At 41.4% G+C, this 9,301-nt stretch overlaps 1 long non-coding RNA gene across 1 annotated transcript; it reads left to right on the top strand.

Moving 5' to 3' along the window:
- The first annotated feature begins 211 nt into the window (after positions 1 to 211).
- LOC148774668 (uncharacterized) lies at positions 212 to 2,539 on the top strand. Its single transcript, XR_016035438.1, has 3 exons — positions 212 to 349; positions 835 to 989; positions 2,474 to 2,539. It is a non-coding gene; the product is annotated as an uncharacterized LOC148774668 (long non-coding RNA).
- Positions 2,540 to 9,301: the final 6,762 nt, after the last annotated feature.

Below are 9,301 nucleotides of genomic sequence, written 5' to 3'. Positions count from 1 at the left end.
GTGGAGAAAGTAAACTAACAAACTGACCTTTGACGAAAATGGAAAAAGCACTACATTTCTATATCTAGCATAGCCTATAGTGGGTGCATTATTTGAAGGAGGGGGAACCCTTAGAAAGACTATTTTTAGGCAAAACTTAAATGATTTTCTTCTCTTTCTTCATTTCAAAAGCCAGATCCAGCCAGACAAGACAGGATGTATACCACTGCACACAGGTCCTGCTGCCTTTTGAGCCTCTGGGTTGAAGAGCAAGTGCAATTAGCATGCCAAGGTGTGAATTACTTCCTCACTGTCTGAGGCCCTGCAACATCTTCTTGTGATTACAAAGGCTGGACTAACTGCAACTTCCGTAAGTTGTAAAGTGTGCACAGTAAAGACATACAAAAAAGTTCTTAAAAGTTATAAATCCAAACATTTCACAGTGCTTAGAACCCATTTAATTACAGAACGGGAGACAGTTTCCAAAGAACTTGCGGTTCAGTGACTTCCCACGTCTTGTTTCTGTTAATACAAAGCAAAACAAAAACTAAGACCCAAACCATCTCCACTGGAATCATCCTTTAAACTCATTCTAAACTTGTGTCATCCTGTTGAATTGAAGCCCACAGGAAACAGGGCCCAGAAAATCTCTGGACCTCCTGCGTGAATGCTAAGTCACGTCTAACTCTTAGTGACCCCATGGACTCTAGCCAGGGGAGATCTTGAATGAGCCACTTTCCCCTAGTGAACTTCAGACTATAAAATAAGAAGACACTAGAACCTGTGCCCAGGTTCCCCTGTCTATGGAATTTCCCAGGCAAGAATACTGCAGTGGGTTGTCATTTCCTTCTCTAGGGATCTTCCTGACCCAGGGATTGAACCCGTGTCTCTTGAGTCTCCTGCATTGTGAGGTGGGTTCTTTACCACTTAATGCCATCTGAGAAGCCTGAACCTCCTGGTCTCTGGTAAAGATATGGTTCCTCCCCTGAATTGGCTTCCTTAAAGCTAAGGTATTTTCTTTTTTGCGCACAGAGCAGTATTTTTCAAAATGTGCTATGGAAATCACTGGGAGGGTCTGTGGGTGTGCATACTTAAGCTTTAAAGGGTGTACGGACAAGTACTTTTAAATTTTCACACTTTTTAGTTTAAATGTAAATTAAGAAAATATATAGCATCAAATGTCAGATTCATGGATATGATTGCTTGTAACAGTAAAGAATTTTAAAAAGGCAGGAATCACAGCAAGGAACTACATTATGAACCAAGTAATTGTCAAATAAACCAATCAAATGCTACTTTAGTCAGCAAAACCAAGAACTGCTCAGATGATGGAAGTGTGAGAAACTGTCAAAGGAAATATTGACTGGATTCAGGCATCTACTCTGTTATTTTCCAGCTGGGGGAATCTTTTTGAAATTTTAATTGATTAATTATTTTGGTGGCACCATGTGGCATGTGGCATGTGGCACCATGTGGCATCTCAGTTCCCTGATCAGGAATCAAACCTGTGCCCCTGGTTTGGGGCATGGAAGCATGGAGTCTTAACCACTGGACTGCCAGGAAAGTCCCAATTTAATTTTTATTTTTAAATGCAGTTTAAATATTTACTCCATTTACAGTTGTTACAAGATACTGGCTATATTCTCCATGTGGTTTAACACACCCTTGTAGCCTGTCTTACACCCAGTAGTTTGTACCTCCTAATTCCCCACTGAGTTGGGGAGATCTTGAATGAGCCACTTTCCCCTAGTGAACTTCAGACTGTAAAATAAGAAGACACTAGAAAAAATGCAGGAATATGGCGGGTGTTCTTATTCCAGGAGTCCAGGGCTCCCCAGGGTGTCAGAAATGTCAGCTGAGAAAGAAGGATGAGGCCAGCTGTCTAGGCTCCACCCCCCAGAGCAGCTTTCATTGGTTTTACACATCAGGCTTCTAACAGAAATTGGTTTGAAAACAAGGCTTCACTGATTTTTTAAGTTTGAAAACATTCTTCTCAGCCTGAAAAGATAATACTATTTTTATATTTTGCTTTTATAAACCATAACTAACCAAAAAGCTGATGATATTTAAGTAAGCTTAACAAGAATGAAGCTTGTTTCAGGAGTTTTGGCCAAATAATAACAGATAACATGTTTTAATCACGTAATACATACCAGGCAATGTGCTACAGGTCCAATGAACCCTGAAAAAGCAAAATTGAAAACAAAACCAGGGAACTCCCTGAGGGTCCAGTGGTTAGAACTCGATGCTTTCACGGCTGAAGCCAGGGAACTAAGATCCTGCAAGCCACATGGCATATCCAAAAAAAAAAAAAAGCGTTATGAAGTAGGTCTTATTAATATAATTAACTCCATTTTATGGATGAGAACACTAAGTCTCAGAGAGGTTACATGCTTAGCTTAGGTCACCCAGTTTGTTTCTGGTCAGGCTATAACCCAGACCAGTTCGCCTGACTCCAAATCCTTCACCTGTATTGTTGTTTTTTCCCTGGAAGGAGAGAGTTAGGTGCCCTAGTCTGAGGGTGGGTATCCTGGAGGATAGGAGATCTCTAGCAACACAGCCATCCAGGTAAGTCCACTTATCTCAACTTCATTTACAGCTGCTCTGTACATTTCCAGTTACCCAGAATCCACAAACCTATTTTCAAAGACTCTTTGAAAACTCCATTCATCTAGTTGTTTGACAGCCATGGCCCAGGCATGTTGCTTTTGGCCAAACCATGGGTGATGGTTGGATGGCATCAATGACTCAATGGACATGAGTTTAAGCAAGCTCCAGGAGATAGTGAAGGACAGGGAAGCCTGGCATGCTGCAGTCCATGGGGTTGCAAAGAATTGGACAAAACTTAGCAACTGAACAATAACAACAACAGTAATAGAATGTTTACCTTATTACCAAATACCACTCTAAGTGCTTTACAGTGAGAAACTGGTTGATTCCTTATCAAGGAATCAACAACCATATGAGGTAGGTACTATCATTATCCCTCTTTTATTTTTATTTTTGTTTTTTAATATTTATTTTATTTGTTTGACTTCACGGGGTCTTTGTTGAGACACACAGATCTTCAATCTTTGTTGCAGCATGCAGGATCTTTTAGTTGTGGTATGCAAGCTCTTAGTTGCAGTATATGGGCTCTAGTTCCCTGACCTGGGATTGAACCAGGTCCCCTGCTTTGGGAGTGCAGAGTCTTAACTACTGGACCAGCAGGGAAGTCCCCATTATCCGTGTTTTAAAGATGAGGAAACTGAGGCCAGATTTTATATTCAAAACCAAGACTGTGTAGCTCTAATTGATGGGCGCCTCTTAACCACCACGAGCGACTTCACTTTCACTTTTCACTTTCACACATTGGAGAAGGAAATGGCAACCCACTCCAGTGTTCTTGCCTGGAGAATCCCAGGGATTGGGGAGCCTGGTGGGCTTTCGTCTATGGGGTCACACAGAGTCGGACACGACTGAAGTAACTTAGCAGCAGCAGCAGCAGCAGCTGGTGCTTCCCAACAGAAAAGGGTTAACAGAAAGTTACCACAGAAGGTCGGAAGTGGGAAGTGATCTTAATTCTTTTTTTCTTTTTTTCAATTGAAGTATAGCTGATTTCGGCTTCCCCAGTGGCTCAGCGGTAAAGAATCTGCCTGCAATGCAGGAGCTGCAGGAGACTCGGGTTCAATCCCTGGGTCAGGAAGATCCCCTGGAGAAGGGCATGGCAACCCACTCCAGTATTCTTGCCTGGAGAATCTCATGGACAGAGGAGCCTGGTGCGCTATAGTCCATAGTGTCACAAAGAGTCAGACACTGAAGCAACTTAGCAGGCACGCATAGCATAGCTGATTTACAATCTTGTGTTAGTTTCTGGTATACAGCAGAGTGATTCAGTTTTGTGTATATATTCTTTTCAGATTCTTTTCCATTGTAATTTGTTACAAGATATGGGATACAATTTCCCATGCTACACAGGAAGACCTTGCGGATTATCTATCATATATATAGTAATTTGTAGTTTAGGACTTGCTGCTGCTGCTGCTCTGCTGCTCAGTCACTTCAGTCGTGTCCGACTCTTAATTCTTTATGGTCCTCCAAGACTATCAAATGCCTCTTACAATGTTCCTTCATGGTTTGTGCTGCTGGGCTGTTGATTCCCTCTTCACCGTAGTGCCTTTTGAAGATCCCCCAGGCTCAGAGTCTCAATAAGTGAATCATTAGAGAGGGCAGGATGCTGAGTCTCTGCCCAAATCCTCCCAGATATATATATATACACCATTTTGGTCATTTCTCCCCAGCTTCAAGTGTGCTTTTGTTTACAATGGCCTCACCTGTGACTCTTCTTTGGGAATCTAATCTGAGGCCTCAGAAGCCCCTCTTTCCTCCAGGGCAGGGTTTTGGAAGTGCCTAGCAGTTTTCATCCTCCTGGGGTGGTCCTTAATTAATGACCACAGGTGCAGAGGGCAAGGGCCTTGCCTTCAGTTGGAAGAGACACAGGTGTGGCTTGCATTCCAGCGTCCCCGGCATTGCTGGGCCAAATGGCAGCCTAGCTGGTCTCTTCCTTTTCCCCCTTCACCCACTCCTTACTGATTTCTCCTGGAGCCCTTCCTTAATAAATCATGTGTACACAGTTCCTCACCTCAGGCTTTGGTTCTGGGGAGCCCAACCTAGAAAAACACTTTTTTTTAAAAAGAAGCACACTTCAAGGTGTTAAAAGAAATAGTGCTCCCTGGTTTCAGGGTAATAGGCCTTTTTCTTCTTAGCATCCTGATGAATTTAATGTTCAGTGGAGCATTTTATTTAAACTTTCATTCATCTTTGTAAGAGTTAACAGTGCCCAATCTTTATTTTTTTTTAATTTATTTATTTAATTTACTTACTTGGTGCGCTGGGTCTTAGCTGCAGCACGCTGTATCTTTGATCTTTGGCATGTGGGATCCTTAGCTTCGGCATGTGGGATCTAGTTCCCTGACCAGAAACGAACCCAGGCTTCCTGCGTTGGGAGTGTGGACTCTTAGTCACTGGTAAGATCTTCACAAACATTATTTCACAAAAACCTCAAAGTCCAGCGCTGTGAGGCAGGTACTATAGTGACCCAATCTTATAGATAAGAATAGGCTCAGAGAGGCTGATTTTCTTGCCCAGGGCCACACAGCTCGGAAACAGCCGACCTGGCCTTCAAACCCAGGCTCAAGCCACACACTTAACCCAGTCTCCCATTCTGCCCTCCAGAGTATTGCGTATGACAAACTGAATAGTCTGGATCGCAAATATGTCCTTTAAAAACCTACCAGGTCTCTGAATTAAAATGAGAAGAGGATCGAAAATAGTTCTTTCTTGGATATTTCCAAACTGTGATTTTTTTCTTCTGCCTATGCAGCACCTAAATCTCATTTCTATTTAGTTGGAATTCCACCCTTGGTAGGTCTTGAAGGTCTTGAAGGGAGGGCCCCTGCCTGCAGCAGAAGCTCAAAGAGGCCAGATAGCCCCTCTGCTGCTTTCTGGCTCAGCCAACGGGATGTTCCAGCCGGGAGTGATGCTACGCAGGGGTGATGACGCACAGACCCAGGAGCCCTTGGAGAGCACTCACAGCGGTGCCTGTGGCCGTGAGTAATGTTCCTGTGTCATGTCTTTGGCTGGGTTTCCTGCTGACTCACCCCCACTGGTTCCTGCCTGTTTCTTGGGGCCCATCACCCTGCTTCCCCATCCGTTCTGTGACCCATCAATATCCTTACAGGGCTCTCTGTTTCTGTTCAGGTAAACTACAGGTGGCCTCTGAATGTGTGCAACCAAGAACCTGACCAATGTGAAATTATTCCCACATTTGGAATTCCATAGGACGAAGATAAACCCTTATCTTAGACTTCCACAGGTGATAAAGAATGTACTCTTTTCTGGGATCCAAGACAAGGTGCGTCTTTGTACTAGGGTAACAATCATCTTTTGTACCTTAGGGCTATAAGGAGGTTTCTTGTGAAGGACAGAGGCTGTCCGTAATACTCTAAATATTTTTTTAAAAAAACAGACACACACACAGGATAAAGGTGTTATCTGACAATGATGAAGAGAGTGACTAACTCCTTTCCTAATGAAACATGATATGGAAAGGGCATTTTTAAAAAGTATTTATTTGTATTTATTTATTTGTCTGCTCCAGGTCTTAGCTGCAGCATGCAGGATCTTTAGCGGTAGCATAGAACTCTTAGTTGCAGGATGCAGGATCTAGTTCCCTGACCAGGAATCAAAACTGGGCCCCTTGAATAGAGAGCCTGGATTCTTAACCACTGGACCATCAGGGAAGTCCTTGGAGAAAACATTTTGAAAATAGTTCTTCATTTCATAGTTACATGGCTTTTTCCTGAAAAAAAAAAAACTTGTGTTAACACATAAAAATTCTCATAGATGCACACTTTTAAGAGTTGAAAGTAAAACAATTTCACCCATTAAAGGTAAGAAGGAAAGGTTTCAGTAGATTTTGAATCCATTCACTAGTTTAGACAAACAACTGATTGGACTCAGAGAAAATGGAAATATACTAAATGCGTTGCAAGAGCAGCAGCACCCTTGCAGAGTTAGTGACTGAGGCTGAAATACTAATATCATGAGAGGAAACTTTTCAGTTACGGTAGCCATTAAAGAACTAACAAAATGGACTTCTGTGGCGGTCCAGTGGTTAAGAATCTGCCTGCCAATGCAGGAGACGTGGGTTGGATCCCTGGTCTGGGAAGTTCCCACACACAGTGGAGCAGCTAAACCCGTGCGCCACAACTATTGAGCCCGAGTACCTAGAACCCATGCTCTGCAACAAGAGAAGCCTCTGCAACAAGTAGCCCAAGCACTGCAGCTATAGAGCAGCCCTTCTTTACCGCAACTAGAAAAAGCACATGCAGCAACTGAGACCCAGCGAAGCCATAAGTAAATAAATAAAGAAATACATCTTTAAAAAAGGGAGTAACAAAATAAACTGATCTTTAGAACCAGAACTTTGAAAAGATCAATAAATCATGATGCTGAAAATAATGATAAAGTCCAATCACAATGCTCTCAGTAGAAATATTATTATAAACATTATTAATAATATTTTATAGCTTTATAATATATTTGTACGTAATATATACTCTTTGTGACCCTATGGACTGTAGCCCACTAGGCTCCTCGGTCCATGGGGATTCTCCAGGCAAGAATACTGGAGTGGGTTGTCATGCCCTCCTCTGGGGGATCTTCCCAACCCAGGGATTAAACCTGCACCTCTTATGTCTCCTGCATTGGCAGAAGGGTTCTTTACCACTAGTGCCACCTGGGAAGCCCTATAATATATTAACTATATTAATAATGTTGCTAATATCTGACATGCTAGTGAAAACAAAAAGTAATACATTATTAAATAAAATAATAGTTTAGAATATGTATAGAATGTTTAAGTAAATAAGCCTATACTGGGCATGAGTGTTAAATCATTTTAGTGATAGGAATATACCTTCAAAAAAGTTTGAGTACCACTGACCTAAACTATTATGTTATAAAGCAAAATGACACTGTGAATTGAGAATGTGGAGCCACAGTGCATAGCATTTCTCAAACTGCTCTGGACATGGAATATATGGAGAGATGAGTGTTTCAACAAATCTTCTGTGAACAGTATGATGGTTAACAGAATGGCCCTGCATTTCAGTCAGACAGGGCTGGATTTAACTGCCAGATTCACCATATACTAGCTGGGTCTCCTGAATATATTATTGCATCCTTTTGAGCTTCTGTTTCCTTACCTGTAAAAAGGAGCTAGGAATAGCCACCTCACAGGCTGTATACATTTTTTAAATGATACTGTACATAAGTGCCTTATATCGTACAGAAGTGCAGAGTACCTGACACATTGTAAATACTTCTTGAAAGGAAGCTTCTATTATGATATGAGAATAGAATGGTAGGATAATTGTTTAGAGAGCTGTCTTTTTCTTGTAACTGCACTTCTTCCGGGCAAGATTTGAGTCTTCTATCACAAGTCCTATCTAACACTTAGCTGCCATAGACAGACATGAATGAATGAAGAAGTGAAAGATAGAGGCAGAATTCTTTGAAATTAAAGTGTGGGAGACAACCATAGCACCAAAGACTGAAGGAAAAACATTTCTTTCTCAGTTGTTTATAACTCAGCTCTAAGTAACTAGATGAGAACGTTGGTATAGAATGAGTGTTCATATTAGCTTTTGTTACCTAGACAATTGATAACAATTAGCCAGTAATTAATTGTTTCCAGCTGCTCCCCTTTGATTCAAAGCAAATTTATTATGGTTCTCCTGTGGTTTGGCATTGCTAGGAGCTAGAAGCCTAGCATAACCTGAGATGAAGATAGGGTGACAAGGAGTCTTTAAAGCTTCAGGGGGTGAGGCCTGGGGTGGCCAGGCAAAGTTCAGCCATGAGGGGATAAAGCCAGCTTCCTCCACCCCTCCAGCTTTATTGAGGTGTAACTGACAAGTAAAGCTGCAACATATTTATAGTATACAATGTGATGATTTGAGATACATATACATTGTGAAATGATTACCACAATCAAGTTAATTAACTCATCCATTACCTCAACTTTTTTTGTTTGGTTGGTTTGGTCATTTGGTTGTTTTTTTTTCTTTTTTGGTGAGAATGTTTAAGATCTAGTGTCTTAGCAATTTCAAACATACACTACAGTATTATTATTTTTAATTTTTATTTGGCTGTACTGGGTCTGCTCCCCTGCATTGGGAACACAGAGTCATAGCCACTGGACCATGAAGCAAGTCCCACAATACAGTATCATTGACATCACCATGCTGTCCATTATATCCTTAGGACATATTCATCTTGTAACTGAAGATTTGTACCCTTCAACTACCATCTCCCCACTTTCCCCATTTGCCAGCCATTGGCAACCATCATTTTCCTCTCTGTTTCTATGACTTTGACTATTTTTTAGATTCCACATGTAAGTGACACTATCCAGTATTTGTCTTTGTCTGGCTCAGATGAGTTTTAAAAGGTAGACAGAAAAAAAATTATTTTAGGTCCAGATATAAAGAGTAAAGTCATAATAGAGTCAATTTCTATTTCTTGTTTCCCTCTGCAGGCTCTTCCCCAGCCCCTGCTGTTCCTATGAATAGTTCTAATGATACTACTGCTACTCTGATGGCATATTTATTGATCTTATCGATAAGTAAATAAATCCTAGGCTTCATGTGGCCCAGCTTTAGGGTGGTATTGCATTCAGAAAAAGAATCCAGCAACCAAAAATGAAAGGTGCATTCTTCAATTTATAACTCATGGTAACACTTGAGAAAGTCACCTTTCTGTCTGTTCCCCTAGATCTCTA

Source organism: Moschus berezovskii, chromosome 20 (genome assembly GCF_049115385.1).
Source record: "Moschus berezovskii isolate FMDL1 chromosome 20, NW_MosBer_1.0, whole genome shotgun sequence".
In the NCBI taxonomy this organism is placed as follows: Eukaryota; Metazoa; Chordata; class Mammalia; order Artiodactyla; family Moschidae; genus Moschus; species Moschus berezovskii.
The sequence above is the reverse complement of the archived record's forward strand: the minus strand, read 5'-3'. Positions and strand labels throughout refer to the sequence as shown.